Below are 27,345 nucleotides of genomic sequence, written 5' to 3'. Positions count from 1 at the left end.
AAAATGTGTAGGGGGGAATCATATATTGCCCCCCCAGTTTGAAAAGTGAGGGGGCTGTGGCCCCCCTTGCCCCCCTGGTGGCGGCACCCATGCACTCTGCCACAGTACATTTGTCACATTCAAATTTTATTAAATGATATGTGGCAATTCAAAAACATTTTGGAGGTAATCTTGGCATTGTGTAATTTTAGTTTTGTGGGCTGTTTGCAAAATAAAATTAAATAAATTGCTGCTAAATCAGTCTTTGGTATAATTTAATTTGACAAAAAAACCTGTCAAAGGGTGGAATCGAACAAAAAATACAGTGACCCCTTCTGAACCTGTGTTTGACCTTTTCAATAAATGATTAGTGTCCAGAATGCCTTTTTGCTGTCCAATAACTGTATTGAAAAATTAAATATCTTAATGTCAATTGATAGTATGCTCTTATTAGAAAATAATGATTGATGCTTGTATACTGCTCTTTTCTGTAGCATTATACTTGACAGTTGGGGTTAACATTGGTGCTATGGGGAAACACAATGTACTGTAACTTTGAGCTGAGATTTTAAGATGTCCTCCATAGATAATTTTTGTCAGTTTATATTTGTTGTAACAGACACTTCTACTCAAAAATCCCAGCTCCAAGTTTTGCTGTCAGGATTTTTAAGAGCCTGTCCTATGTCTGTGATACAGGTTGTAAAGCTACTTTCCTAATGAATTGGTAGCAGAAACCTGCTTAGGTTGTTCATCACTATAACACTTTTGATTCAATCACTGCTAAAAGTGCTTCAGAAAAAGTTGGCAAATGACAAGAGAAAATTAATTTTCTAATACAGTCAGCGCCGCCTAATCGGGATACTGATAATCGGGATTGCTGCTTAAATGGGATACAACTCCGGGAGACGCTTCTTCCCAATGCTACTTCTGTCGTTTAATTGGGACGTCACTTCATTTAGTTGGGGTACAGTATTTTCAAATGATGAACGGAGATCGCTTTTCACAGCAAGACAGGTTGTATAGCACAGTGCAGTGAGTAAAGTGAGTACGTGATTACGCTGTGATGTGTAAATTGCGCAAACCATATGAACTCTTGAAGAAGGAGGAGTCTCCTGCGGTTTCTCAGGCAGCGTTTCAAAGAAAGTTGGCGTGTCAACGTCGCCGGTGCCTCGCCTTGTGATAAGATGTGATTTCATTATTTTTCATTTCATGTAGAAATAAAAAAACAGCGATTTAATTTAGTTTAGGATTCATTTTGTTTAGGAATAAAAAAAAAAACATTGACTCATATTAAAAATTATGTATTTAACATTTAATCACAATGTGATGTGAATTCATTCTTTTTCTTTTCATTATGAAGCAAAGAAATGTGACTAAGGTCATCTCAACTGCCTCTCGTTTAATTGGGACAGCTGCTTATTCTGAATATATTTTCCTTCTCCCGAGGCGTCCCGATAAAGCGGCGCTGACTGCAGTGTAATACGATTGGTCGCCATATTTGTGAAATAGCACTTGCGTTAATATGGAGCAGCTGCTACTTCTTTCTGACATACTCTGGCCTTGAACCATTTATAAAGAGACATTGTGTAAAAACTGCTACATTTTCCACTCTGTAATCTCCTCAGGGTTTTGTATTCTACTGTTTAATCAATTTTCTGCTACAATAATATCAACACATAATGTAGGAAACTTAAAAAAATGTATGACAAACATTGCAATGTTATCCCATGTGTGTTTCAGAATGTATACTGCAGCCCTTTTGCTTAATTACAGCCTAATGAAATGACCCCTAGCTATTAAACACTCAGTAGCACCGAATTTAGAAATGAAAAAAAAACATATTAAGTTCATTTGAATAAAAAGCTCTCGCAAGCTATTTTGTAATAAATGTTTTTTCAAATGTATAATTTTCACAATGTGAAAAGGTAGTGGCTCTCAACCCCTGACCTCGGGGACCCTTGTTCCTTCTGGTTTTCATTCCATCTGAGCTCTCAATTACTTAACTAAACCCTTAATGGAACTAATAATTATCCTAATTTGGCCTTTTTAATTGTTTTCTGCTCTTGAACATTTGGAGATTTCAGCTTAACTATAAAATGTTATAAGTAACTTGAAATCTGCAACGTCTTAGGAGATGCAAACAATTAAAAAGGCCTAATTAAGCTCTTGAAATGTATTTTTGTTTATGACTGTAAGTCGCCCTGGATAAGGGCGTCTGCTAAGAAAGAAATAAATAATAATACTTGTTAGTTCAATTAAGGCTTTAGTTAAGTAATTGAGAGCTCAGTTGGAATGAAAACCAGAAAACACAGGGGTCCCTGAGGAACAGGGTTAAGAACCACTGCTCTAAGGCAACGCCCCCGGAGTGATACAGAATGTCTGCTAGTTTGAAGAAATTCGCATTTTTGGTAAAGTGACATTCCTTGTGTGATTCAGCATCTGTTCAGAATTATCCCAAACAGGGTGAAATGAGGATCCAGCTTATATTACTCCATACAGTGTGCTGGGTGAACGTGCTGTGACTCCACTGTGTACCCTTCTCCCAATCCATAGGTGAATGCAGCTCGCTTCGACATAAAAACTACTGGTAATAAAAAAAAAGCAGCTCAGAGGTGGAATTAAGCCAACTAGCAAGAAACAAACAAACAAGCAAACAAACCTATAAACAGACACAACTGCTTTCACCCTTGAAAATGAGATGTGTGGCTACACTTAGGTGTGGTCACAGTTCAACTTCCCCTGGTAATATACTAGAAATAAAATAAATAAATAAATAAAATGGTTTGCTACAATACTTAAAATATAGATTGACACCTGCTGATAAGTGTTTTAAAATGTTGCTATGGAAAAAATAGTGTTGCTATGGAGTTTTCCTTAGGAGTTTAGCCAATAATAAGTGGTTTAATTGAATAACGAGGAGCCTTAATGGTTTTTAATCTGGCAGCTGTAAGGCATTCATCAGAGGTGGTTGCCTTTTGTATTCAAGAAATGGGTTCCTACACTTTCCCTGAGCCTTTCTCTGGTCCTGTTATCACTATTAAGACTGGGGGAGTTTCGACACCCATAAGTACCAAAATTCTCAGAAACAAATTATTTCAAACATTAGAAAAAAAAACAAAAAACGTATTGAGTTTCACATTACTGACTAGAAAAAGGTGCTTTCCCATTACTTGGCATACTGTATTCCTTCAAATTTAAGCAGCAGCCCAAATTTCCCACCCTCAACTTAAAAATCAAAATCAAATAAAGATGCATTTACTCATACAAGAAAACAACGTATGGAGGCAGTTTGCAGCCGTCTGCTGTCACTCAGATTACAGTTATACGCTGCTTCTCATTTTCAGTTGTGATTACTCGCACATGTTTATCTCCCTTTTTGTGAACTGTGGTATTGCTTTGCAAGTAGAAAAATATGGGGGTCGGATTAGAACTGAGCCTAATAATGAAAAAATGCTGCTGAAGTAAACAGGAAGGCTTGCTTGGAGCTGAGCTGATGCCTGGGGAGCCTACACCTGCTTAACGCAGCAGCAACAGTTCAAGGCTACTGAAACACAGCCATAGCTACACAGGTGGGAATGGAGCAAAAGATTACTTTGTTTACATCGAGGAGAGCGTCCACTCCGCAGGATAACTACTACAGAACCCTTCAACTACCAGTCAGTCATGTTGCTGTTTCTGTACTCGGGCAGTCACATATTTTGATGATGATTTTAATACATGCATCACTATGCTGTACTCAAATTTAAGATACAGGACATTTTTTAGAAGAAAAAAAATTGCTTAAAAAAGTGCGTCTTAAATTCGAAGGAATACGGTAACTCATTAGCAAGCTCTTTAGCTTATGACAGAAACACATGGGGTGCTGTGTGAGAGCCCATATGTGCAACTCACAGTTTAAACATTTTTATAATTGATAGCTGTTTCCTTTTGCCTCTGTTCTGCATTGGGTATTGGCAATTATGAAAGGCTGCTAGCAAGTAACATTTTTCCTTGAGGATGCTGTAGAGCAATGGTGGCCAATACATGGATCTAGATCCACTAGTGTATCTCGAGAGGTTTTTGGTGGATCTTGGGGCAAATCTGAACAAGCATCAACACATAAGTATAGTTTGAACAGGGTTGATTGCGCTTTTAAAAAATAGAATTCCTGACAACAAATACAGACAAAGTAAAATGACATTACTTACAAACAGTAGATGACGTTAATAACTGTACTCTGGCTTCCATACCTCAGTAACCCAAGCAACTTCCTCAACGAGTTGATAGACTACAGCTGCGAGTTTGTGTTTGGTGGTTTCAATGGATCGCTTTGTGGTGCGAGTTACAAAAAATGGGGGAGAACCTTCTGTGCCTTCCAGTAGTACCGATTTGGATGAAAATATACCAACTGTTTCAAAGAAGGCGAAGCTGGTGACAAAGTGTAACACTAACGAAAGGTTGGAGCTAGAATTTGCCATTATTTTTTTGGTTCCACATGCCTGTGGGTGACTACGTTTTTAGCACTGACAGACCTGCAGTCGAGAAAGTGCGGAAAGCTTTCTGATCAAATGCTCAAGGCTCAGCTTTGTTGTGCTAAAACATCTTTTGAGCCTGAGCTGGAAAAATGGTCAAAAACAAAGCATGAAAAGTTCACATTAAACTTTAGGCAATTGTACTTTTTTATGCCACCGTGATTAGTTTTTGCAAAAAACAAAAAAGGGACACATTTGTCTACTTGACTAAGATGTTTCTTTAATTTAAATGTTCCTTGTTACTTTTATGGGGTGATTTCTATTGGACAAAAATGTCACAAAATACACAGCAGCTTTCAGAACTTTCTTTTCCTTGGATAAAAAAAAAACCCTCAATTGAAAATGCTGACATGTTTGCATTCTGTTTTTTAATTGTCTCATTGCTACCTTAACATATTGGTCACCACTAGCTTAAAGCCAGATAATCCCAATTGATCAAAAGGGTTTTACTTTATTGTACCCTTGTTCACTTTATTGCTGGTGGATCGCGGAGCCCATTGAGATCCACGAAAATGGATCTCAATACTTGGTGTATTGGGCACCACTGCTGTAGAGACTAGAGAATGATCCAAAACTACATTTTCATTAAATATCCTCCAAATCTATGAATGGTCTTTTGAGTTTATCCCTTTTCATATTAATCTGGATGTAATTACCACTAATTGGAGTTTATTAGAACAGCTTACCAAGTCATGGTGTTATATTTGCACTTAAAGTCCAATAATTCCTTTGTTCAAAAATGATATTCCATTTCTTATGGGTACCAGCAAGGTGGTTTCCATCTCCTTTCCATAGTCAAACCCTGACATGCATTAAAAGTTAATGTGAATATTCGATTCTCCTATGATTCTAGCAACCACTACATTATAACTGTTAAGATTTTCCTTTTACTGAGTCCTTCATGACCAATTTTTTGTCAAGTGTAGCATATATCACTGCATTGAAGATAATATTTAGTAAATTAATGTATTACATTGTATCTTTTAAGAAATATATTCCACAGACCACCCTTTTTAAAGTGCAGTATTTAATAGAAATGCTCAGGGATGACATTATGCTTCCTCCCTTGTGCTGTTCATCTTGGTAATGCCTTCAAAGCAGCACATGGTGCACTGTCATCTCTTTCAAGTTTTATGCCAAGAGATTTTATGGCAATGAACAGCTTTGCTACTCATGGCATATTATAAAGTCACCATTTCAAAGAGAGTTACATGATTGTCATCTGTGTCTGGTTTGCAGTATCCAAGCCAGGCATCACTCTAAGGATTAGCATCTGTTCACCACAAGTAGATGGAGGGGTTTATGTGTATTATAGCATTTAGGGTGCGTTCATAAACTCAGTCTGAGACCATCCGAGAAATCTATTTGGAGTGCTTCAAAGCATGAATTTTTCTTTAGTTTTCAAACAACCTAAAACGGTTTGAAAATGGAAGTCGTCAGCGAGAACACAAAAACGATGGTTTTCTCAATGATTGAAAACACTTTTGGTAATGTTTTACAAGACCTTCAATCTGACAGAGAGGACGGAAATGTAAGCCGGTCGGTCGTTCGTGGAAAATTTAATACTGATAGTACTATTATTAACTATGATTATGCAGTTCTGCTGTTTAATGGCTTTTTCTTAGACCGTGTGAGGCGTGTGAGTAATAATGGAATGTCCAGACAGTAATTTACGTGCAACCAAAATAAAATTTGTTTTATTAATATTATTTGTTACACGATAAAATAAAACAAAACGAAAAAAGAATGGCGTGAGGGAGGGGGTGCTGGAATAATGATAAAAAGAAGGGTTCGGATACTCCTTAGTCTTCTTCACAATATCCCCGGACATAAAAGGGTGAAAAAACAGAAAAGAAAACATTAATGTGTATTCCGCCCTGTGATAACAAAATAAAACAAGCTAATGCTTCCTCTCTCCCTCCAGCCTATTCACCCCACCTATGCTTTTTAGGACCAACCCTGAAAACAGTAGTACGTTCCCTTTAGTATGCAACGCCCCGCCCCTGTAGTCAGTGGAACACCAATCCCAAACTGACAAGTGTCCTTATAACTCACTTGACTCCAGTGGCTGGAATTTACATACTCGCACTTCCGCCCCTCACCAAGGTGCCGCCCTTCATAAAGATGACTTTCGTCATGGTGATGAGACCTTGGTAAGGGAAGTCCCGAGTTGGTTTGCTGCCTTCTACTGTCGGGAGGCTGAATTACAAACAGAAACCCCTTTGACTCATCACAGACCGATACAACCAATTTTCTTTTACGTGAGTTTTCAGCTCTTAAGTCTCATACTACTGTAATTACTACTGCTGCTTTTCAGTTTGATTTAGCTCCGCCATTTTGAAAGTGAACGCTCTGAGAATCCAGATCTGAAGCTGGACGGCCAGAGTGTGCTAAGAGCGCTCTGAAATTCACCTCCTCGGAGTTTTCGAACTACGCCACAGAGCACTCCAGGAGTTTAGGAATGGTCAGAGTGAGCTCTGACGCTCTGAGATTGAGTTTATGAACGCACCCTTAGTGTTTACCAGGTTGGGAGTCTATGGAGAAAAATTATGTTAATTAAATTATGTTTTTTAATACTTAAGCATTAATGTCTGAGACACCAGCCATTACCTGCTAGATAATTGGTCTCAACAATAGTTGGGTGCCCCGAACTGCGGTGGAAATGTTTGAAATTGTGTTTTTAGGTTATTATTTTGGACTGAATCCCTTAAGTTGCTTGAAATTTACGTCAGCATTCCTGTTAGCTTTTAGAGGGCATTTACCAAAGGATGGTGACCATCCTGTTGTGACCCTGATTGACTAAGGTGATCCATGAAGTTGATAATGTCTTAAAAAGTGTATTGTCTTAAAAGAAATCTAAAACTCATGACCATACCTGCATGAGCATTTAAACATTGGAATGCAGTGCATCATCATATGGTAATATAGAGGTTTCACAGGTTGAACTTCTGGATTTCGACAGATACAGTAGGTGATTTCTGGTTACTATAGATTCTGCAATGGGATAGTCCTTTTAAGGAGATAGAAGGTATGTTCTGGGTCCAGAATTCAGTGCAATGACAAAACCATGATGCCAAAGAAACACTGCAATTATAATTGAACTACGCAGCAGTGGGCATCTCTGTTTCCCAGTGTTCCACAAGTTGCAAGGAAAATAAAGCTGTGATCTGTTTATTTTAGTTGAAGTTACATTCTTTACCAAAATCCAGTAATAAAGAAGGCATTTGCCTGACAATAAATACAGCGTCTAAGATGTTTAACCACTATTATAGAGAGCTCTGGGATTCTTGTGTTTTTTTCTTAATGTCAGCGGACTTTAGATCCCAAGGTGAACCAGTAAAGATGTCTTAATGCTGAGGATTCGTTAACTCATTTTAAGGTCTATGTGGGGGGTATTGCCATTTGTCCAACTTCTTTTTTTATTGAGGTCAACCATGAGCTAGGAGTGCATTTTTAAACATTTGAGCAATGGTGTGAACAGAAGGGGAGGTCTTGAGAATGGGTCAGCTTTTTTTTTTTTTTTTTTTATTAAGATCTTATATAGCGGCCCCACATTATTTTTATATTAGTCTGTTGGGGTAAAATCAGAATTGGTGGATGTCCAGTTGTCCACAGATCCACCACTTCACAGAACAGCATAGTGTAGTTTCAAGATGACAGATTGTTCCATATTTAGAAAGTAAACAGTATGAACTTGTAGCCACTAATCACATCATACAGAGCTTGGAGAGTGCATGGAAAGTCAAGAAAATGCTCTGTTCATTAAACAAAGAAAAAAAATATTTTACTACAATTGACTAACTTTTTAGCTGGGATAAAGCATTTTAAGAAAACCATACATTCACATCAGTATTTAACACTTTTAGGGAACCCCAGTACATTAAAACAGTGAAAATGTCCACATATATAACAATAAACTTTTTTACTTTGACATCTTTTATATTGAGGTATTCCTGGAAAGTTACCTACAAAAAGATGTACTGAGTTTAAGATATACAACACAAACAACACATGTGGTCAGAATGGATTTCCTGTGAAATAGCTCTAAACATATTTTTGACACCTCAGTTTCACAAAGATTTAAGGTACTTGTATATTACCTTGCAGGAACCTGGGTTTTTACCATTTATGATACTGTAAAACTTAAAATAAATGCCCGGCATTTATTTACAATATTTGCCAGTAGCCCCAGCGCCTGGAGACCGGCGACTATTTGAGACTCTGCGTTTATTATATAAGATCACTAACATCTGCAAACACTTCTGATGCAATCATGAAAAATCTGCCTGCACACAACCTTATAGAAACGACAGAAGTAAATTACAACATTCCAGCAACGTCATTAAATGTTGTGTCAGTGGGTAATAACAGTTTGTATTGTAATAATAGTAAAAACAGAAAAATCCACTAAAGACAGCCCTGTAAATATTGGAAGGTAGGCTTGCAGTACAATAAAAAACAAACATGGTTTTAAAATTAATCATCTTTATTAACACATATTTATTGCTCACCCTCAAAATGTGTACGTTGGTAAGCATGGATAATCGGTGAAAAATCAACCAGCAACGAATCTTCATTGCAAAACAACCGCATGAAATAATGTGTTAATACAAAACATAAGTTCATACTGTTGGCCCACAACACACTCAAAAATGTTTCAAACTGTTCAAATCAATAAAATCAATACAAGTACCAGTTTTATCACAAAATCAAAGCAAAAGTGACTAAATAGAAAAATCTTCACAACTGGTTTTAAAACAAATAACATCATAAAAAAAACTGTATGCATTAAGTGTACCTTAAAATAAGTTAAACTTTTAACTTAAGTTTTCTTATCATTCATCCTGAGCCTCAGGGTCTCTTCATCGCTGTTGAAAAACAAATTGGTAATCTCGCTGTACAGTCATGTGTGTATTGACTGGGACATTCAGTATGACGCGCATTATATTATTTTTAGGGCTTCTGATTTTCAGTTTTAACCGATAAAACACGATAACACCCCCGATACAAAAAAAAATGAAATCGGTGGATAGCCAATAAACACCGGAAAAACTGTGGAAATGGCTAATCAATTCACGTTGATTTGACCTTTTTCCCATTAAAAAATAAAACCTACTACAAAAATAATAATAAATACATTTCCCGGTGCTGCTGGGCAATGTCCCGCCTTCCTGACTTGTATCTATCATTGATTCGTTCTGAATACTTTAAACCCGCCCCATTCCTACATTTCTATTGGAGACTCCGCTTGTGAGATTTAAAACGAGATTACAGTCAGGAATGGAAACTTGTTAGCGGGATTTAAAGTAACAGTTAAGATACGGAGGATTTAAAACAGAATTGTGGTGAAATGTGAAAAAATGCCTGCACACAAAAACCCCAGAAGAATGTGCCCGTGACCATTTCGTTGTGGAAGACAGCAAAGGAAAGAAGGTACAAGTGTACAAGTACCGTCGAGTTACTACTATACATATTTTGACAGAAAAAAAAAAACGCTCAATCATTTTGGAAAGTAACCGAAAACACTAATTTCATACAGTATATAAAAAACGAAAGCCCCGAAAAAAACGATTTACATAAAAATCGAAAATAGCTAAAAATAAGCACTGAAAAATACAATTAATAAAACCTGAAAAACAGAATCCCTAATTTTTATTCATAACCCGGCGTTTAAAACAGACCCGGTGTCTATTTACCATATTTCCCAGAAGCCCCGGCGCTTATTAGAGACCGGCGATTATTTGAAGTTTTACGGTATTACATTTGTATGGATGCATTTTTGGGGTATTGCAATTAACTCTAAGGATTCCTAGAACTGAGAAATGACTTTGCACACCAACTAAGGTTGCATTCTGTGATAATAGCTTTTTTGGTATTTATTGACCCCTAAAAAAATGTACGCTGGTAAATGTACACAGTAATTTCAGTTTCTATGCTTTGCCATGCACAAAGGTTTAATTTGCCTTGCTTTGCATTACATATCTGTAATGACATGCTTTCACAACTTCTTTCCACATTTTGCTTAGCTTTTATCATGGTGTACCACGTTATTAATAAATGCATCGCTAGAGTGAGCTAACCCCACACTACAGTATGATTGGATCCCTACATGCCTAGAAGTTGTATCCATTTCAGGTTTTGAGAACTTAGTGTAATCAGACCCCACTTCTTCTCTGTGGTTTATCAAATTGATGTCAGGTTTGTATGACACCAAAACCTCAAATGGCTCAATATACGGCTTATATTTCCACATCATGTTAGTTAATCTATTTAAAAAACGAAATGAAGCACAGTGTTTAATATATTTAATTTATCTAACCACATCAGTAATACTAAAATGGATAGAAATGTAAAAAAAAACCAAAAGCAGTTATGGTCTGTCAATTCCTATTATAAGTAATTTTCATGAAACATGTATAACAATTTAAGAGCTCCAGATTAAAGTTATACCACCCAAAGTACTCAGCAGCCTGAAAGCAGCTGGAGTTACATAGGTTGAAACAAGACATCTTTAAAAGGCATGTCAGGATGTGAGGGGTGGTGACGTCAGGACCAGGAAGGATAACACAAAAGGTAGGAATGCAAGGAATAAACTGTGTTGCTGCGCAGTAAATCCCAAAGTAACAAAATAAAGACTTTCAGAATAAATACAAATAAACAGGTACAAGGGCCAAAGCAAACACAAACACACGAGTACCTTTTCTCGCAGAGCGTGTGTGTGTCGGGAGGGTGTAAGAAATGCAATGCTGTAATTAAAAGCAGATGGAGCATTCCTACGAAAGGAAGAGACAATTCTCAGGACATGTGGTGATTGTTTATTACATATAAGACACACGCTTTTCCTTGAGTTTGAATTGCAGCTCAGCAAAATCACATTAGCATGTAATGCATCACAGTAATCTGATTACATTTTTCGGTAATTTGTAACTAGTGGTAATGTGTGATGGGGAGCCCTGCCCTTATGTATATTTGTGCACTGTTTATTATGATTTATGGTATTATGATTTATTGTGTGTATATATATATATATATATATGACGACAGAAAGCCTATTATTGTTTATTTTTTAGGACCTCTCGTGAGAATGAGTGACTGTCAGCTAGTAATTATTGAATTACCTGACAGTCACACATCTTTAGTAAACTCGTGGAGAATAAGGCCGAGGGCTTAACAAGATAATTAATAGCCATTTGAACCCTTGGCCATAATATAAAAGACCTGCAGCTTTGGCTGCACAGGGGAGGAGAGGTGTTCAGAAGTAGAGAACGGGAGTAAGCGGAGGTACAAAAGCGGAGGTGAAAAATATGCTAAATTAGACCACATTTTAGTTTTTGTTTCTAAATCTAACTTATTATTATTATTATTATTATTATTATTATTATTATTGTTATTATTATTATTAATAAAGTATTTTACTAAGACCAACCTGACAAAAATCTGAATTTGAAGTACATTATTAAACTGGTAAAAGTTTGCATCTTTAAAAAAGCAAACTAAATACTTTTAGAAGAATGGCATTTCTGTGAGTGCTACAAGCTACTTACAACTAGAAATTGACAGTTAATTACTTTTGGTAATTAACATGTAAATTATGTAATTCAGTGGAAATTCAACATGCTTGCTTGCTTTAAAGATGTAGATACTACATTATAGACACAAGTGTCTACATAGAGAAACAGGGAATTTAAAGTAGGTGTTTAATGCCAGACCTGATGTGATTTTTCATCAGGCGACAAGATACTTTCAAAGCATGAGACCATACACACCTGAAGCGACACTGACACGATGTGATCTATAAAACTATTACAAATTGCTACTGACAACACTATGATCAAGACTGGTACATATTCATCAACGTGATGTGGAAATTATGAGAGTCTTCTCTGATGGTAATTCAACATATATGGCAATAAATTATACATACCGGGCTTATCCAATTCCTTCGAAATGGATTCCCATATATTACCTTTCATCTCTGTATCTTTATAATTGCAATGATCTTTGTCTGAAAGCTCTGAATATTTTTCAATGGCAAGTATTATTTTTTCCTCCGTCATTCTGGATGCTGCTTCACCCTGCTGGAGCATGTGCATTGAAGCTGTTCTCTGATTGGTCAATACCCTAGTTGTCACGCAAAGAAACCACAAAAAATAGGATTCAATCCTATTTTTTTCGTTTCACTCCCACATCGCCTGTTGTGTCACCTGTGGTGTGAAATATTGATCAAAAGTACAGGTTCTATTAATTTTGTCGGATCACTGGCCATTTTCACCTGTCGCATTGCCGTCTGGTGTGTAGCGGCCTTAAGGTAGCAAAGCAATCTCCAATATAAATAACTTCACCCCCAGCAGTTTATGAAGATAACCATTAACAATTGAAACCGATGTCTAGGGAATTAGTAGACCAGGGAAAAAGTGGATTGCGCAAGCGCAGTAAGGCAAAAGGAAGAGCGGCTGCGGCTTGATTAAAGGGGAGGTTAACTACATGAATCAACATTTTCTATCTGGTCATTTTATTTACCAGATTGTATGGTAATGTGTTCACACACCACTTTATTTTTTATTTTCGGTATGTAAAATATATGTGCGATGCAAAGTGTTCAGTTATAGTGTAACTGTGTGGAGGCTGTGTGGTCCAGTGGTTAAAGAAAAGGGCTTGTAACCAGGAGGTCCCCGGTTCAAATCCCACCTCAGCCTCTCTCTCATTGTGTGACCCTGTCTGTCTTTCGGGTGAGACGTAGTTGTAAGTCACTCTGCAGGTGATGCATAGTTCACACACCCTAGTCTCTGTAAATTGCCTTGGATAAAGACGTCTGCTAATAATAATAATAACTTATCTCTCTTTATACTAGGCCTAGTGTTAAACACTTGTCAGCTTTTTTCTGCCTGTAAAAATGTCGTCGTTAATCAGATGTAGTTGAGGTGTGATTGCAAAGATTTATTTACTGTATATTAAAAGGTTTTACACGTCAAAATGTTGTCAATCTTGTATGTCATATTCTAATGACATACAATCATACACTATTATTGTAGTATTGCACGGTCTATTGTTATTTTGTCAGTAGGCCTAGCATTAACTATCACAGTTTACAAAAAAGAAACGTTAACAACCTAGTTAAAAAAAAAATACATCAAATATGATAGCTAAATTAGTAAACACATTTCTTTTTTTTGTTTGAATAGGAACAGGCGTTTTGTCATGTAGCCTATGTACCTAGGTTGGAAAATAAAAATGAGTACTGTCTGTAAAAATAAAAGAAAGAACAAAGCGTGTAATAAATAATAATAATATCAGTGATTGCTGTGCATCGTGGCCTACGTTAGTAACCGCAGCATGGAGCTTTAACTTTTTGATAATCGCTTGCATACCTATCTTTACAGTTCTGCTTACACGTTAAATATGTAACAAAAACATCTCGAGTTGCTATAACGTTTGTTAAACAAACAGACATATAAATGACACAAAGTTCAATTTAAATGATTTATTTTTAGTTAATAAATCCGATCAACTTATTCCCTGGGCTCGATCTACTAATTCCCCAGACGTAGTATTAGTAGGCGTAAACCTTGGAACCTCCACTTTTTCCCCAGGACACCGGTACAGACCACCACCATGTGTTTTTCCCAATGTGTAATTCATTAATACAGTACAATAAAATACAGTGAAGGACAACTGGGAGTTTTATTAAGTGTAGAGGCATTTCCATGACAAAAACTGCTATGCCAATCAAGCTAATCAATTTAACAATGAACATAAAACAAAAAATGGCTACATGGCATTTTACATCACAGTAAGAATGATGAATAATGAACTTAAAAGGTGCCAATGTGGTTTTCACATTCTTATAAAGGCATTTTTTCCTTTACCTTTTTATTAAATAAACAAATAAAACAACATATCTGGTCTTGTTAACATCAAAATAAAGCATTCACTGCTGAAAGCTCTTATCAAGAACAAATACATTATTTTTGTTTGTTTACATAAACAAAATGTTAATGTTGAGGTGGACCTTACGCCGTTCTATACTACTTTCCCCCTGTTGCCAACATGTCACCTTTGGAGTGCAAACTAACATATATTCCTGCTTCATTGCCACTAAAGTAATGGATGTTGCATTCCTCCATACTAGTGCTCAAAATGATAGAAACACCTACCAATGTTTGTACCTTGTATTTAGCCAATCACCCCTCCATAATACAACCCCTTGTCCTGTTAATTAAAATCCTCATCTGACATCTCGGAATTCAATTAACAAGACAGGAGGTCTAGCATCCTCTAAACATGCATCCTCTATATTTAGATCCACCACAGTGGTAACCCTAAAGGAACATGATTGTCTGAGGCCTATATATGACCAGCTTCAATATATTAATATTATTCCTTTTGTGACTGTTCTTATGGATTTATAGCACAGGTTTACTCATTCCATCTTACATCTGGGCCCAGTTAGTTACCACACGTGATTATGACTCGCCTAGCAGTTTGCTGCATTCCTTAAAAGCAATGTCATAGATAAAAAATTATCAGTGGTGGAAATTATATCACAAAACAGTTTTCCTTAAAACTGTGTCAAATGAGAAACAGCACAAGATCTGTCAATATCAACTGTGAGTTGTTTGCTTTTTGTTTGAGTCTTGTCAGAGTCTAAAACCCAAGTGGCAAATCATTATAAAAGTATTGAATTAATATGCAAGCCAGTTTTCTGTCAAAAGAGAAGACATATGACCAACGGTACTGATCCATGGCAGCTTTTTGCCCTTGACTGCTGACACATACACCAACAGAAACTCCAGAAGTTCCACACCCGGGCCTAAAGACATATATTTTTTGATGTCATTCATTTTTTTTAATGAAAACTCTAATATTCTTTTTATCTATTCAGATTGAAAAACATAACAGAAACAAACTTCCGAATTTATAAGTATAATCATGCAGTTGATAATATACTTTTTAAGAGATTTTAAATGGATGGCCCTGAAATTAGTTATTTAAAGATATTGAAATTGCATTGCTATAATTTACTGTAGACAACTGTGCTGATCCTGTCGTGGGTTGAATTAAGGGGTTTATTCAATTGATCTAAATGTTGGTGGAGCTAAATACAACCAAACTTTAAATCACTAAATAGGACCCCCGAAACCTTCTCAAATTTGATCTTTCTCAGTGGTGGTGACTTTATTTAGATCTGCCACTGTTGAGATCAAATTAATAAACCTGACATTTTATAGTGTTAAACTTGGAAAACATAATATCAAACCCCACTGAAGATGTTAAAGGATTAGACAGAAGTAGAAGAAAAAGATGGGTAAATGCCATTTTAAAAAAACATCTACTTGAATTTCATGTACAATACTGTAGTGTACTGCTACTATCTTTCATTCATTCAGCATAAGGTTTTGTGGCTCGACTTGTGTACTGCTGCTAGGATTTAAACTCAGACCCAAAGGATAGAAGTCAATAACCATAAAAGAGTCAGCACCTTCTTTCAGCTAAACCCCTCCCTCAGACAAAGCATTCGATTCCTTAGGTTGAGCTGGGAAGCTGGAATAAAAGCAATACCTGACACCATTTGTAGTGTAGCCTCTCAGCATTTTTTTTTTTTTTTTGCCATTAATCTATTAGATGTTTATAATTAATCAGAGTAAAATCAAACACAAAAAAATGTGTTTTATTACTTTCCAAATGTAAAACATCAACCTTTTGTGACAATGCGGTCTATTTCAATGATCTAAGAAGATCTAAAAAACATCATCCCTAAACTTGTCAACCTACTTAATTGACAGAATGGTCAGGCAAAGATTATTATACAGAGTAAAGCTTGAAACAACATTGTACTGACCTCTTACCTTGTTATGATGTTTGCAATTGCCCTGAGTAGATCTGAGTGCCATTAAGGAACTTTCCGTTGTTTTGAAATTGCCATTTGGGATCCAATTTGCTGGAAAGTAATTTGAAGCTTCTTACTGTTCAAAGGGTACATAAGGACCCTTTTATTTTATTGTGTAACATGTTCCCATGTGTTGCTACAACTGTTTACGTAAGGTGTGTGTATTGTTTTATTTATTTATTTTTTTTACATTTTGACCACAAATTGCATTCCCTGCCTCAAGATGGCTTCCCATGTACCTGCATGGACCTCTCAGAACTACATTTCCCATCATCCTCCTGCTCACTGGTAAATCCACCTCAGTTATTCTTCTTCTTCTTCTTCTTCTTCTTCTTCTTCTTCTTCTTCTTCTTCTTATTATTATTATTATTATTATTATTATTATTATTATTTATTTCTTAGCAGATGCCCTTATCCAGGGCGACTTACAATTGTTACAAAATATCACATTATTTTTACATACAATTACCCATTTATACAATTGGGTTTTTACTGGAGCAATCTAGGTAAAGTACCTTGCTCAAGGGTACAACAGGGAATGCATTTAACACAAAAAGTGGTCAAAATGTAAAAAAATTAAATAAAAAAAATTAAACAATATACATACCTTACATAAACAGTTGTAGCAACACATGGGAACATGTAACACAATAAAATAAAAAGGTCCTTATGTACCCTTTAAGCTAAGCTGAGTTCTATCACGCATTCATGTTCTTAACATAATCATTGCAACACAGTACAGTTTAGTGTTAAGAAAGAATGTACTATACTCTGTGGAAAAGAGTCTGTCTTATTCTATAAGATATGTAGCATGACTTGACTTTGGTTTGGCAAATTCAAGTAGGCTTACATTTTAATGAGTTGACATGGACGTCAACATTCTAGACAAGTACCTTTCAATGGAAAAGATATTCTTTAAATTAATCCACAATAACTTAATTTTCCATCTTCTGTGTCCACTAGAGCTGAAACTAGCAAAAGAAAAACAAACAAAAGGGGACTTTAAAAGCAACAAGGCATTAAGGATCAATCATCTCTTTGATTTCAGTTAAAATTATAACAAGCAGCTGACCAAAAAGTGACCACATTTATACTTGACTGGGACAGTTGAAGGGTCCTGCTGTGCCTGGACAGCAGAATCCAGCTGAAACTACATCAGACCACACAGCCAGCCTTCTGGTCTAAACTATTTTAAGATTTCAGTTTTTTTCTCCTGGAGATGATATAACAAAAGTGCCTTGGTCCAGATTCAAGAGAAATATGAATAAGCATTGCTATGTCCGGTTTGCAAAGAAAGGAAGAGCTGAGCATTTCATACAGCTAGTCTCTACAGGTCTTATCCACATATTCAGGCATGGTTTCTTCTCTAGTTGCTAGGCTTCCAATTCATAAACAGTAGGAAACTTGATAAGGGACTCGCAGCGGATCTCTGTTGTTGGCAGGCTTGAGAGTGTGTTTTCTTTTACTAGTGAGGATTAGTTTTTCAGCTGGAAACCCGGCTGGTTCCGAGCATCTGGAAATGCGGACATGTGTTCCCATTTCACATCTCCAGGGTTATGCATACAGCCAAGGAACCAGACACAAATAATAATACCATCAAAAACTAATTGACGCTGTTTTTTTCTAAAGGGCCTCTTTGATTGTTCAAAATCCTTATGTTCTTTTTCTGCCCATAATGGGACTTTGTTCCAGTGAACTTACTCAGTAAGCAAATGAACAAATAAAAATCATGCCCATTATAATGGTCAATGAATTAGTTGATCCAAATGGTGTTCTTTAATTTGAACAGTGTATTTGAATGTACTTTGTACATTTTTAATTCATTGTTCAACTGGACATGCCAGTCTCATTTGGATATTGTTTTGCTGTTTTGTTTTCACTGCAAGAAGCACATTTCTATTTTTTTGCTGTTTTGATTTCACAGCTTGGTTTTATGTCTGGCAGTAAAGTATGACTTACTGTTACAGCCTGCCCATGTGAGCTGATTCTTGTACTGTACATTATACACCCACAAATATCAAGCGATTCAGGTAGTATAGAAGAAGTTCAACATCTTCAATTTATAACGATAGCTCCGTATGATATGTGAGATTAATACCTGTATATATATAAACAAAAAAAACACAGCAGAGCCAGAATCTCATGAGACAGAAAAAAATGCAAGCATTCTGAAATGCCTCACTTATACAGTACCCAACTTCCTGGAAATGTTGTGTAGTGATTTTTTATATAGATTATATATATAATATTTTTTTTGTTGTGAGTTTTTTTACAACACCATTTCCACATTTGTTTTATTTGAAGTGTTTAAAGTTAAATTTCAGTTTTTGTTTGCTTGTTCAGCTACAAAAAGTCACAAGTAAACCTCATGTTATTACTATGAAAATGTGTCCATGGCCACTGTTTATTGTGAAGAAAAGGCAATGGAAAGGAATGAAAAAAAAGGAAATAATAAATAAAATGCGGTGTCAACTTTATGTACTATTTACAAAACAAAACAATGTTTAACTTGAAGTGCTATTTGGCATTTTTTGTTTTGTAGTTAATTCACTGAGGTAAAGTAAGCCCTACACAACTTATTCTTTATTCCTGGGATATTTTTCTATTTTAACGTGTTACATATTGTAACATCTTGCTGTAAAATAAAGGCGCACACACAGGGGCCACACCCTCCTGCCCCTGCTGCTATGCTGTCTCTGATTGCTTTTTAAAAAAAGAACACATTTAAATTATGAGCGAATATCTGAACATGAAAATCCTGTGTTCGTCCCAGCACTAATTATAATAGAAATTACCAATACATATTTTTTTACTTCACCATACAAATCACTCTGCTTACAAACTTGATTGTGGGATCTGAGGATGGCCACTTACCTTGCTGTTGTGAGGAATTAATAGGGTGAGGGAGTATACAGTAACTGGCCATTCTAAATTAGGGTAAAACAATTGAGCACTCAAAACTAAATTGTCTGAAACTGTTGCAGCTGGTTTGACATACCCTGATATCCCGTATCACCTAAGATAACATTAGGCAGTCCAAAATCTGGCAATCAAAAACAGTTTTTAATAAGTCACAGAAACAGCTACAAACCTTAGCTATAAAACAAGTCACACACATATAATTCAATACCATAAATAAAGTGGAAATCACCCATGCAACATCAAGACATTCCATTACTTGAGCCAATACACGACAGCAGTAGCCCACACTCTTTACATTAGCAAGGAATACTGTAAAAGTACAAAAATAATTAAACAAGACACTACCCCAGATATGTTGCTCAAACCCTTTTCAGCAACCAACAATATGAAAGATTGTGAAATTGGCATCTTAGGGGAAAAAATAATTTTAATACTACATTTAGGAAAAGACATAACAAAACAGAATAAATTAATAAGCTGAAAGTCAACCAGGTGCAAAAGCAGGTGGAGAGGATGACGTGCATAAAGGCAGTTTCCCAGGCCAGACAGGGAGAATGGATGAAAGAGAGGCCATTCAGGCCAGATACTGGTAGCTGATTGATTGAACCCAGAACTAGTCAATTCTTAGACGATCCCAATGATTCGGCAGCGACTGCGTGGCTTGGTGACCCATTCTATGCACAAGTCACTGTCTAAAAAAGTGTCCTAACTGGTGTACAGTTAAATGTTTAAAACCATAAAACACTCCCAGGATTAACACTGACCACAGTTTAGAGCAGATCCCATCACATACACATCATCATATGTAGATTAGAAGTTAATACAGGAGTGAGTGTACTGTGACAACTGCTACTGTGTCCAGGTGTAACTTATGCCTTAAACACTGAACAAATAGCAACAGATCAACTACAAAAAAAGTCCACCTCTATGGATCCCAGAGTGGATACCGAGTAGCATTCCTGTCACCTCTCAGTTTACTGTACCACTACGCTATGTTCTGACATAGCGTTTTGCAATTTGAAACTTCAGTTGAGAAGGGGGCATGATGAATTACTTACCCCAGTAGAAGGTGGGCCCCATGGATTAAGGTTCAGATTCCACGGAAATTGTATGTCAGCCAACTACTGTATGCTTGTCTATTGACGGATAAAGGTTACAGCCTTCAAGGGCTGTCAACACTTTAGTGCTAAATAAACAAATGGACCACGGAGGTCTGTACATTTAATCTTCCTGGAACCTATTATTAATTCAGGGATAAATAAAGCACAGCAAGTCATTTTGGAAGGGAAACGGTACTCTCACCTTTCCATTTTGAAACACTCGCAAAGATTAATTGTAATCAAGGAAACACAGTCTTTAAACAATATGACTACTGTAGTCATACTTTTTTTGGGAAGTATTTTCTATTTGGTGGACAGTCAAATAGACAGTCTATTTGGTGGACTCTGACCTGAACAGAAAGTTAAAAAAAAAACCAAAACTTCAATTTAGGCATAAAACAATAAATAACAAAAACAGGGCAGCACGATAGTTGGTTCAAATAAAATATGCCGGAGGAATACTTCCATGAGCTTTTCTTCACCTTTGATTTTCATGACCTCTCACACATGTCTGTCATATAACTGTTTTCATTTTAAGATATTTGACAGAGCCAATGATTTATCCTTCAATGTTAAATCTAGAACACATGTTTTCCTATTATAAATTTGTTGATAGTGTGTGGATGATTATGTAATCTTTTCTTCTTTTTCAGGCATTGAAGGTGGCATTACACTTCCAAACTGAATCTTTGTAAAAGGTAACATTATTACGAAGTAATTATGACTGACACCTGATTAGTTTATGCATATTGAATTCATAATAAGTACATTAAATAATTATATAATACCGTATAATGGAAAATTTTGACTGGTATTAAATTCGGTGGATTTGCTACCTTGGTAGATTTTGATGGTTTTTGAATTGCCGTTTTTCACTTCGCACGTTCACAAAGAAAAATGCCACAGTTTTGTATTTCTACTTTTAATTTAAAAAACATTCAAATACATGTTTACTTAATGAAATCTGTCTTCTAAAACAGTATCTCATTTAATGTAACTCATTATAGCATCTACAATGTCACTGAAGCAACTTGGATAAGAACAAAAAAGGCCTTCTAAAAATGCGTTACAGCATTATCGTTATATAGTCCTTAATTTTAAGATACCAGTAATTGGAAAGGATTAGTAGCCACAGTATACTTTAACGATAGGCATTTGCTAACTCTCGGTTTTAAAATGTAGCTCTGGTTCACTAACATATAACACAGTGGAATAATCACAATATCATTTAGTAATTGTTGGACAGTATTGCCACGTGTGAAAACTTTAACAATAAAGCCGAAAAAAAAATGCTTTCAATTTAAAACTAGTTAATAGACTAGCAAGCACTGGTAAAATTAACTAATTTTTATACGGTGCAGAACTAATTTATTTTAACATATTGTTTAGGGACGCTGCGATACCTGCACAGTGGGTGTCTTAATAGTATTATTATTATTATTATTTCTTAGCAGACGCCCTTATCCAGGTTGACTTACAATTGTTACAAGGTATCACATTATTTTTACATACAATTTCATTATTTTTTACACATTATTATTATTTTTTAATATACAATTACCCATTTATACAGTTGGGTTTTTACTGGAGCAATCTAGGTAAAGTACCTTGCTCAAGGATACAGCAGCGGTGTCCCCCACCTGGGATTGAACCCATGACCCTCCGGTCAAGAGTCCAGAGCCCTAACCACTACTCCACACTGCTGCCCCTACAATGTATCTACAACGAATCGACAATAACAATCCAAAGCAAATTTGTTTTGTTACAGACTAACAAGTCTGGAATAAACTATTTTGTCTGTTACAGTACTTAATTAACCCCTTGTAAAAAAAAAAAGAACACAAAACTGCTTAACATAAAAAAGAACAGTCGTACAGGTACCACAGTAGCAGGAGCAGTTTACACTGCCTCAGAGTTCCTGATCGCATCATAAATTCTAGATTTTCTAAATCCATCCATGGTAAGGCTCTTGCAGCAAATTAAGGTGTTTGGTACGTACATATTTTTTTCACAAGGTATTGATAGGATGACAGATGCTTCTTCGTTTACATGAATTTACTCCATATATGCTGTGTTTTTGTAGCTTTTATGTTAAGGACACTGCAACAGTGGTGAGACGTGTGTGAGTATTCGCTGCTTGATAGACAAGAGAAGGAGGTTGAGGTGGCCCCCAGAGGCATCAGGTTTTATTTACAATCAGAGATGGAAGCCCACGGAGGGTATACGACCAGCATACAAAAGGCAAAAATAAAACACTACAAATAACTATCAACAAAAGTTGCCGTGAACACAGCTAGCGCTACTCCGCTAATAAATGGAGGTCCCGCTTTGGGAGATCTAAATCCCTGAACTAATTCTCATTCACAAATACTTAAACAAACCCTGAGGATTTCAGCAGGATTTCAGTTTTCTTGGTCCGGGTGGCATGGATGATCTTCAATCCTTTGTCTTATGGCCTTACAACAAATGCCCACACAACCCCCCACCCCCCCACCCCCTTCCTACGCAGGGGTCCTGCCTTGTCACAGACACTCATTCCCAGCCGTTCCATACATGGCTTTTTTCCACAAGAGGAATGCTAAGTGGCCAGTTGTCTATATACATTACTGTATATGAGAGAGGCTTCCGGCCTTTGTTAATTTTTGTTAATAGAATTTATATATGTTATTATAATTGTTTTGCTTGCATTTGCAATTCGGTAACACTAAAATATTGGCCACAAATGCATATGAATTTCAATAAAATTGTATAGGATTTCATAGGAGTAGAATCTGAATAACTTATATTTTGTAGACATTTTGTAATGATTTTTTTAGTTCTGAAAAGAACTTTAAAAATAACCACAGATTCATAAATACTGTGATACTTGAAATGTATTTGCTTACGATTGTAAGTTGCCCTGGATAAGGGCGTCTGCTAAGAAATAAATAATAATAATAATAATAATAATAATAATAATAATAATAATAAATAATAAATAATTCAAGTGAAACATCACAGCAACTAATCCTTTGAAGTTCATTTGAATTTGCGGCTGTTATTTTAAGGTGTAACCAACAGTTTGGATTTTCTTAAAAGCTAAATCACAAATAACATATAAAGTTGTAAAGAGCATATTGAAAAATGCCTTTATGATGATAACTTCAGTTCAAGGCTGATGGCTTCGCTCTTCCAACACTCAGTGGATTTGATTGGGTTGGTGCAAACACTGTGAGCATCTTACTTTAACTGTAACCGATTCTAGTTGACCTAATTGGGGAATTATTTTCCAATCCAGATGTTTAGTCAATTAGGGAATAGAAATATAGAAAAATCCTAATGATTACCAGAACTCATGTACTCCATTACAGCTGGTAACAAGTTTTATCCTGAATTTGCATTCATACTCAGTTTATTACCATACATTTGGTATCTGTTTTTGTTTTACACACTGGCTTCACAATACATTTTGTTGCTTCTTATCTATTTTTTTTCTAAAATTTGTGACACACATTCTAGTGTCAGCAGCTGATATGAATAAGTAGAAGTGGGCTGCTCTTTTGTGTTGTTCCTTCAGAAATGTTTCAAAGTGAAGAAAATGTATTAGAAATTAAAAGTTGAACAGTGAAAGGTGTAATAAGGGGTCCTTATTCATAGCACACAGAATATCAATGCATTTTATTTAAAATATACAGTAATTTAACCCATGCCATGAAGAATGTGTGGCAAGCACATTGTAAAACACACTGCTCAGTTACATTCTCCACTATAATTATTGCTGCTTTGGTAGATTGCCACAGTGCTGTGGATGGCCCCTATAATTACATTTCAATATATGCACATCCCACACAGACCCTTTATAGGAAATCTCACAGTGACATCATAGCTTATCACTCCATTTCCTCCAAGCTGCAAAAAAGTCCCCTGTTGCCAATGGTGAGACTTACATCAGTCTCTTAATGTGTTCCTACCCCATCGAAGGTGCAGGATCATCGAAATATTGGTTTAAATAATAATCAAAAAGTTTGTCTGCAACAAACTGTATTGGTTGATTTTGTTATATGATTGGGGATTATCTACATTTTGCTGTTTTAACCAGCAGTCTGTTGCTTTATGGAGATTTGTGGTAATAAGCAAATATTTTGTCATTTTAGTACAGCTCTAGTTCACTAAATGTGTGCTCTGGCTTAGCTTAAATTCAGTGCTTAAATTAAGTTTGAATGCAGGGGAACACTACTGGTCTTGTGAAGCAAAACAGAGCGCTGATTCTCTTTGTTTTACTTCACTTTGATCCTTTGCAGTAAAATTCCAAACTTATGACACTACGTCTTCTTTTTCATATTTTTTTATATACATATAATATAAACCTACAATCCAGTACATTGTAGAAGCTTGATTATATTTCATTTTGCAGTTATACGTGGCACATCTTATATAGTAAATATTTCTTATTTACAGTATTAAGTGATTATTTGGTAAATACTGTGTAATCAATGTAGTCATAAGGTAACTATTTTAGCATGACATAGAAACCAACTTAATAATTGATGAACTACCTTTCCCGGTGCAGTTGGGCAATGTCCCTCCTTCCTGACTTGTATCTATCATTGATTTGTTCTGAATACTTTAAACCCACCCCAACTACTGAGTGGCAGCACATTCCTACATTTCTATTGGAGACTCCGCTTGCGAGATTTATAACGAGATTACAATTAGAAGGCTTGTTCACAGGATTTAAAGGTATATTACAGTTAGATAGTGAGACAGAACTGCAAATTGTGGCGAAATGTAAAAAAATGCCTAGACACACAAAAACGCCGAAATAAAGTGCCCGTGACCATAAGGATTTTGTTGTGGAAGAGAGCAAAGGAAAGAAGGTACAACTTACCTGTGCAAGTACTGTCGAGTTACTATACATATTGTGACAGAAAAAAATGGTCAAGCATTTTGTTAACTAATTGAAAACAATAACTTCATACAGTATATAAAAAGCGAAAGCCCTGAAAAAAAAAAATTAAAATGAAATTAATAGAAACAGAAAAACAGAAGCCCTACTTATAATGTTATTTTTTAATGATATGCTCATCGTGATTACTAAGCAATATGACACTGCATCACTGCATCACTAACAGAAATCCTGTGCATCCATTTAATAATTCTTACAGGTAAAAAGAAAACAATCCTAATATATGAATACACGATCAGTATAATTCACTGTGATTGGCCCATATAGTACAGTATATCATAAATAACAACCTCACAGATGGTGTCAATCATCCTGGTTTTAAATAGAGTGGCCATTACCTTATGGTAAATGGCTGGGTGGTACGTATCCAAATGAAGGTGGAACCCGGATCTGCTTGTTTCTGCACATAAATAATAATGCACAGCATAGTTGAATTGAATAAAAACCATGAAGAAACCAATACAGTATTCACACTATCAACACATGCTGAAACCATGTGATTGGCATTCTCATTTGACAAATAAGGTAACACCTTACCTCAAGTAAAAGGGGGGGTTTCAAAAGGCTGTTATCAGGGTTAATAAAGAAAAATGGTCATGTGTTTTTCGCAAAATACAAAATAGCACAAAATAAAACTAAATGCAACATATAAAACTAAATAAAACGAAGTGCAAATATAAAACTAAATAAAACGAAAAATTATAAAGCAAACATAGAATGACATATTTCAATTGGGAGGTTTATACAAAAAATACTTTAAATAAATACTTGCAGTCATAGTTATCAAGGCTCAGCCATTACCATGGACACGGTCTGAAGGGAAACAGAAGCTCTGACTAGCACTTGTACAGATGTATAATTTGGAGCGAATTGTTTCAGAATTCAAATTGTGATGGAAGAGGTGTTTGTTTCTAAAATGCCTAATCACATAAAACAATTAAACAACACTGCAATGGATGTATGCAGCCGACGGTGACAAAATAATGATGTGCAGATTTTGCAACTGTAGGCTGGAATGGGAGTGGAAAGATACTGTCGTTAAGCATTAGCTGGTTATTCCTTTTGGGGAAAATATGGCTTGCTTGCAAACTTTGCACTGAGCAAAAGCTGTTTTGGTTTTGAATGAATTGTAATGCTTTGCTTAGTGTTTAAATACTGAAAAGCTTGTTTTGTATACTGGAGCCCTGCTTCAGTGCAAAGGGATTGAAATACAATTCCTATCTCTTTTTTTTAATTGGTAGATTGCTGTATGTGCAATTATTATGACAGCCTCCCAATAGTAGGGCACTGTAAATGTATATATTTTTTAATTTCATCTTATTGTATTTTTATAGAGGTCATGGGCAGTATTTACTATAAATAGGCAGTTAATTAAAGAGTGGGGGACTGTATGTTACCATTACAGCTGCTAAGGAGAAATTATGGTAACTAAATTATTTTTCTGTGCAAGGTTTGTTTTTGTCAAAATGTTAAATAAGTGGATAATGTTTAATAAAAAAAATATGTATGTAGTTAAAACATGTTGTATACTATACTATTATTGATATACATATATTTTAGTTGTTTTATTAATGTGTATCTGTTATAAAATGAAATTTGTGAGAAATAAAAAGAATTTCACAGGGCTCTAGTCATGTGACATTTGTAGTTACACTTAATGATTATATTGTTCTAGTTTATAGTATAGTTTACATGTTTTCAGTTCAGTCATGAATTGAAACTCATAGCTCTAATAAACCAATAATTACTTGAATTCCCTGAAACAGCCATTAGTGTTGTTTTTTCTTCAGTCCATCAACACATGCCTCTCAAGTGCTATTTATTTATTTGAATGTATTGCATCAGGAGTATTCTCTTCAGTTGAAACAGCTGGTTCCTAGAGATTCCTATGGGACAACTGGAATAAAATGTAAATTGTATTACGAATCGCACATACATAAGGTGACCATATGGCTCTGTGTTCAGTGGGACAGTTTGGGACAGTTTAGGCTTTTCAAGTCA

This window comes from Acipenser ruthenus, chromosome 8 (genome assembly GCF_902713425.1).
Source record: "Acipenser ruthenus chromosome 8, fAciRut3.2 maternal haplotype, whole genome shotgun sequence".
In the NCBI taxonomy this organism is placed as follows: Eukaryota; Metazoa; Chordata; class Actinopteri; order Acipenseriformes; family Acipenseridae; genus Acipenser; species Acipenser ruthenus.
Note: the sequence above shows the minus strand (reverse complement) of the source record.